General features: G+C 37.9%; 1 pseudogene; it reads left to right on the top strand.

Annotated features, from left to right (window-relative positions):
* The first annotated feature begins 597 nt into the window (after positions 1-597).
* On the top strand, positions 598-1,949 carry LOC102869372 (annotated as a pseudogene).
* Positions 1,950-7,034: the final 5,085 nt, after the last annotated feature.

The following is a 7,034-nucleotide window of genomic DNA, read 5'->3' as shown; positions in this document are numbered from 1 at the left end:
CATCATGCTTGGGAGGGTGGAGGGACAGCGCAGGAGAGGAAGGTCCTCTATGAGGTGGATTGATTCAGTGACTGGGATAATTGGGATGGGAGTGTCAAAGACAGTGCGATTGGCACAGGACAGAGCAGAGTTTAGGGCTATTGTACATAGGGTTGCTATGAGTCGCAAGCGACTCGACGGCACATAACAGCAACAGCAACAACATATCAGGAGTGTATCAGTTCTTAGGAAAGGACATAATTCCATGGAAATTTTATGTCAGCAAAAGATGGGACAACCTTGAGGAGATAGATTGACACAGTGCCTGTAACAATGGGCTCAAGCATATAAAAAGGGGAGGATGTCACAAAAGATGGCAAGGTTCACATCTGCTGTGTTCAAGGCCGCTACTCTTCTCCAGTGACACAGTTCAAAGGCACCAACTCTCCTTTGCCATCTTTACTCATTCCCTCACTAGCAAATCATAAAACTAGACCGGAAAAAACCGCACCAGTGTCTGAGTGTATTACTTATTTCTACTTTTAGCTTGTCTGGATGGTAACCGGAACCTGTCATCTTTTCTTTGTAACCCAAACCCAGGAAACGTGAGTGCATGTTGGTCATGTTAGCGTCCAGATTGGCAATGCCTACTGTGAGTTCCACTGTCTGGAACACAACATCCAGCCTGATGACCAGATGCCAGGTGACAAGACGATTGGGGGAGGACGTGTCTCCTTCAGCACCTTCTCCAGTGAGACTGGAGCTGGCAAGAATGCACCCAGAACAGTGTTTGTAGATCCGGAACCCACAGTCACTGATGTAGTTGAGTGAATTTGGAATCTATCACCATTTCTTCTACCCTGAACAGCTAGCTCATCACAGGCAAGGAAGATGCTGTCAATAACTATAGCCAGGGGTAGTACACCATTAGCAAAGAGATCAATGACTTTGTCTTGGACAAAATTCAAAATCTTCAGAGCTTGGTTTTCCACAGCTTTGGTGGTGGAACCAGTTAATGGAGTAATGGAGTGCTTTTCTGTTGATTACGGCAACAAGTCAAAACTGGAGTTCTCCTTTTACTCAGCCCCTAAGCTTCCACAGCTGTGGTAAAGCCCTACAACTCCATACCCTGGAACATTCTGATTGGCCTTCATGTAGACAAAGAGGCTATCTATAACATATGCTGTAGAAACCTTGGTATTGAGCTCCCTACCTACACTAAGAAGCAGATTGTGTCTTCTATCACTGCTTCTTTCAGACTTGATTATGCCCAGAATGTCGATCTGACAGAATTCCAGACCAACCCGGTGTCCTATTCCAGAATTCACTTTCTTCTGGCTATATATGCCCCTGTTATCTGTGCTGAGAAAGCACAAAAAAGTACTAATGCATGGTTTGAAAAAGCCAACCAGATGGTGAATGTGCCCGTTGCAATGGTAAATACATGGCTTGCTGCCTATTTTACCCAAAGACGTAGTGATCTGGTTTTCAAAGATGTCAATGTTGCTATGAAGAGCAAATGAAGCTTCCAGTTTGTGGATTGGTGGTGGTCCATTGGCTTCAAGGTTGGTATTAATTACCAACCTTCCAGTATGGTGCCTGCTGAAGACCTGGCCAAGGTACAGTCAGCTGTGTGCATGTTGAGCAACACCGAAGCCATTGTTGAAGTCTAGGCTGCCTTGGAGCCAAGTTTGTCCTAATCTATGTCAAGCATGACTTTGTTCAACTGGTATGTGAAAGAGAAGATGGAAGAAGGAGAGTGTTCTGTGGCTCGTGAAGACATGGCTGCCCTAAAGAAGAATTATGAGGAGGTTGGTATGAATTCTGTTGAATGAGAGAATGAGGAAGAAGGAATAGTAATCATTTCTTTCAGCTCTGCAGCATGTCACTCAGAACTGAGAAACCTTTCTGCCTATATTTTCTCCTCCATTAATTGTAATCATGTGTTATTTTCCCACAAATACCTGTAAGATTTTTCCATCATGACTCAAGGTGAAAAAATAATTAAGAAGCAATAAAAACTCCCCAAACAACCAAACAACCACCAAAATCACACCAAAACCAATGTCTAAATCAGACACACCTTTATTCTCAAACTGGTGACCTTGCTCCTCAGCAGTTTGAAGAGGTCCCTGACTGCAGACTCTCCCAGGGCAATAAGTTTCTTGATCTCCTGGCTGCTGGTACCAAGTGTACTACTGATTGTGGTTCCAAGGAAAATGAAGTTCAAGCTGCTTTTAAGGGATTTGCCCCGGGGATTAATGAAATACTAATTGATAGATTTCAATAAAGATGCAGTCCTGTGTATCTGTGCTCACCATATTGTACCAAGAAATCTGGAGAACAGATACCCAGCTAACTGACTGGAAAAGATCCACTTTTATTCTCATTTTCAAAAAAGGTGATTCACAGAATATGAGGGGGGGGAAGATCATTGCTATCATAATACATTTTATCAAACCATATGCTGAACAGATCATTCAAGAGTCTAGACTTTATGAAGAAGGATGTGACATCATGATTGAAGGAAGACTCATCAAAAACTTGCTTTATGAAGATGGCACAACTTTGCTCAATGAACTAAGTAGGACTTGAAGTGCTTGCTGCAGAAAAACAAGGAGTGCAGTCTTCAATGTTTATTGCATCTCAATACCAAGAAAACAAAAATCCTCACCAATGGGCCATTGGGCAGCATCATGATAAGTGGAGAAAAGATTCAAATAGTTATCGACTTAATCTTGCTCAGATTCATAATCAACATTGTTGGCACTAGCAGTCAGGAAATTAAAAAACAACTTGTATTGGGAAAAGTTGCTTTTAAGGACCTCTCCAAAGTGCTAATGAGTAACATTGTCAATCTATAAACTAAGGTGTGTCTGAGCCAAGCCATGACTTCTTTTTTTATTACTGTGCATCTGAGATCTAGATAAAGAAAAAGGATGACAGGAGAATTTATGTCTTTGAGTCGTGGTGCTAAAGAAGAGGACTGAATACACCAGAGACTGCTAAGAGAACTAATGGCTCTGTTCCGGAGAGAATGAAACTAGGTTGCTCCTTAGACAGAATGATTTTGAAACTCATATCTCACATACTTTGACATGCTCCAGGAGTGACAAATCTTTGGAGAAGGCTATGATGCTTGGAAAGGTGGAGGGTCAGCGGAAGACAGGAACACCTTTTTTAAAAACACAGTTACTGTAGCAATGTGCTCAAGGTATGTTAGAGATGTTGAGACTGGCTCAGGATAGGGCAAGGTTCAGAATCATTGTTCACAGGATCTCTAAGTTGTAATCAATATAATGGCATGTAATAACATCAAACTAAGATTGTTTACTTTTTAGAAGTTCAAACATTTCTTCAATGCATAGAATTCCCAACAAAGATGAAATTAACAGCTTTAGTACTGCAGTGTAGCACTATTATAAAAATTATTACAGAAATCAATAACGCTTTCATTTCCAGAAGTAATCTGATGGTAAGATCTTGTTTATAAAGATATTAAACAAATGCATTATTCACATTTTGTAATGATTTTCTAGGGGAAAAAAGACATTTTTTTAATTATCATATGAAAGTGGTATAATAAATGAGTGTAATTTTTATTAACAGAAGGTTAATTTACATAAAACAAATGCTCATTGAATTATTGAATATGATAATATCTACATGCCTATTCCTGTTTGTCATATTTTGCGCCTTTTGGCGACATCAGAATTATAAAAATCTGATTTATGCACTAAATTTAATGCATAATATGACAACATACAGATATGTATGCCTAATAATGTATAATTTAAACATGATTGCAATATATTTCAACCATCCTTTCATGGCTTTACCAATTTTCTCATGCAGCCAGAAATCATGATTAAAATGCAGGTTACCAGACACAAATGTCTGTTTGAATTAATGAATATTTTCATAAAAATACTCCAAATATGAATGTTTTAAAAACCTTGTCACAACATTCACCAAACTTACTCATGACAGCCAGCATGTGTTACTGCATTTTCATCTTAAATATTTGATGATTACCTCCTTAAATCCAAGATTCATAACCCAAAGGCTTTCATTTTCTTACACCATGTGTAATTCAAGAGACATTTATTAGTACAGTCTTCTCTTTATGCATCAACAAAACATCTCTGAAAAAGCAATATATGAACTTCTCAGAATTTTGGACATATTTTAAAATATTAATTATACATAGCAGTTTTTTCTAATGTGTATACACTATTTTATATTCTTTTTCTTACTCCTTCCCAATGGAATAGATATGAATTACCATAAAGATGGTGCTTATTTAACATTAAAAGCTACAATTCAAGTAGAATCCCTTTGATTAAAAAGGTGTGACATTTTATAACCTACTTGCATTTTCAAGACTTGATTACAGTATGCAGCTTCAATTTATAAAGTTCTAAAAGACACCAGTTTTAAAATGAAAAAAGTGAAATTTAATGTAGGTATATAAAAAATATGTAGTGATGACATATTTGATACAACTTTATTTACTGTGTAAGAAGAAAAGAAATATAGCCGTTTTAAGAGCAATTCCTTAGTAGGTTAAAACTGTTGCCCCATTAAAGGGTCACCCTCACTTAACCTTGTGGATGCAGAAAAGATGGTTCACCATCCTAAGTTTCCTCATGAAGCTTTCCATAGAGTAAATGATCTCAGTTTCTTCATGTAATTCTTTTATTGGCTGTGCAATTGAAATGTCATGCTCCACGAACAGAAAAGCCAGTAATTTCCTATGGGTGATTAAACCACATTTCTATTGTTTGAGCATGAATGAAGTTGTTTGGAAGTACACATAGTTCATCACAATTTTTCTGCCTTTAAAAAAGCAAAACATTTCCACTGGACATACTTTATATAGTATATTTTCTTAATCTTTAAATATTTATAGTCTCTAGGTATACTAATAATAGCTGGTATCACTTGCTGAATTATATAATGGTGTTTCTGTCTACAAAAAGAACTCTGTAGGTGTATATTAGTGCGTCATTGGAATGTTATTTAAATTATTCTAATATTTTCAAAAGCAGGTACATTTTAAAATGGCATTTTTGGCCCTAAGCCAAAACTGACATTCCACTTTTAATTATATAAAAATAAAAAATGAAAAACATAGTTCTATAAAACATAAAAACCCCTCAAAATCAGAAGCACAAAATTGTCTTTTTCTTTATAACTAATACAATAATTAATTCCCTTATGCTTTGATAACAAAATAAAGCTTTTTGGAGTCTATTCCACTCTGTTATATTACTGTTTTGCCTTCAAAATCTGTTGAGGTACTGATTCCTAACTTAGCATCTTAGCTTAGAATTCTTTAACAATTTCTAGTGTTACCAGGAGAGATTGTAAAAGTCACATGGAAACTTATCCCAAATTCTGGCCTCTACATTCACTGAACTCCTCATCTTTACCTTTTTTTAGGTCATTCTGCTAGAAAAGCATTGTTGTTGTTGTTGTTCTGCACCATCGAGTCACTTGCGACTCATAGTGACCCTATGTACAAGAGCTCTAAACCCTGCTCTATCCAGTACCAACCTCACTGTCTCCGACACACCTACGCCCACTACCCCAATCACAGACCCGATCCATCTCATCAAGGGTCTTCTCTTGCACAGTCCTTGTCCCTCTTCAAGGACTGATCTACCTTGCAACATGTTCTACATCTGTCAGACGAAGCTTCAAAATCCTCACTTCCAAAGAGCAGCCTGGTTTGACCTTCTCCAAGACAAACCTGTCTGTTCTGCTAGCAGTCCATGGTATATTTAACACTCTTCTACAGCACCACAGCTCAAAGGCATCAATTCTCTTTCTATCATCTCTAGTCACTGTCCAGCACTCTGATGCATAGTACATAATTAGGAAGACTATGGCCCAGATCAGGTGCACCTTAGTCTCCAGCCTAACGTTGTTGCTCTTCAGTATTCTGGAGAGGTCCCTGACAGCTGGCTTTTCCAATGCAATTCGTCTCTGATTTTCTGGCTACTGGTACCAAGAGTGTAAATTGTGGAACCAAGGAAACTAAAACTGTTAACAATCTCAACCTCTTCACCATCCATAATGATACTGCCAATTGGTCCAGTGGTGAGCACTGTCATTTTAATAACACTTTTAAGAATCCTGTTTTATGGAAACAGTACTTTTTAAAGAAATATTTACTTAAAGTGTAGTGAGGGAGCTCTGGGGCTTACTGATAAGGAGTTGTGCTGTCAACTCACAGGCATACTGTTCAAATCCCCCTGTATTCTGGAGGAAGATGGGCAATCTCCTCCTGTGCAAGTTACAGACACTGAAAATATGCTGGAAGGTCATCTATAAGTCGGTTCCAACTCAATAGTCGGTACAAAACAACCAGGTATAGTACACTGTGCTGCTAACAAAAAGGGCCAGTAATGCAAATCCCACAGTTCAAATCCACGAGAGGGAGAAATGTAGGCAGTTTTCTCTAAGTACTTGGAAGATCCCTATGATTCAGACTTGAGGACAGCATTGGCTTTACAGTAACTAAACTCATAAACTCATTTCTTTGACCTTAATTCATCAATCTTCAACTCTTAATTCATTGACCTTTCTACTATATGCCTATAATCAAGTTTTCATCTAAAAATTTCATCTCCCTTCCTAAATTCATTAAACTAACTGTCACCAATCTCACATGGTGATTTAATGTACTATTAACTAGCTTTAGAGGTTTCTTGGCTGGAATAGGGAATGAGTAACTCCAGCTGCTAAGAGAAGGTTGTCATTCAATTACACCCACTGACTCTGTGGAAGAAATAATCTTTTTTTGATAAATAGTACAAACAAGAAAACCTTATGAAGCAGTTTTACTCTGTAACACGTGAAGTCATCATAAGTCAAGGACTGAACTGATGGCAACTAACACAACAGTAACAACAAAAACAAAACTGTCTGTAGAAGTAGATCCCCAGGCCTTTCTTTTGGCATCAGAATTGGAGGAAGACTCATCAATTTGTGTTATGCAGATGACACAACCTTACTTGCTGAAACTGAGGAAGAACTGATGAAGCATT

This window comes from Elephantulus edwardii, unplaced genomic scaffold (genome assembly GCF_000299155.1).
Source record: "Elephantulus edwardii isolate Elephantulus edwardi_28Jun2011 unplaced genomic scaffold, EleEdw1.0 scaffold00008, whole genome shotgun sequence".
Taxonomy (NCBI): Eukaryota; Metazoa; Chordata; class Mammalia; order Macroscelidea; family Macroscelididae; genus Elephantulus; species Elephantulus edwardii.
The sequence above is the reverse complement of the archived record's forward strand: the minus strand, read 5'-3'. Positions and strand labels throughout refer to the sequence as shown.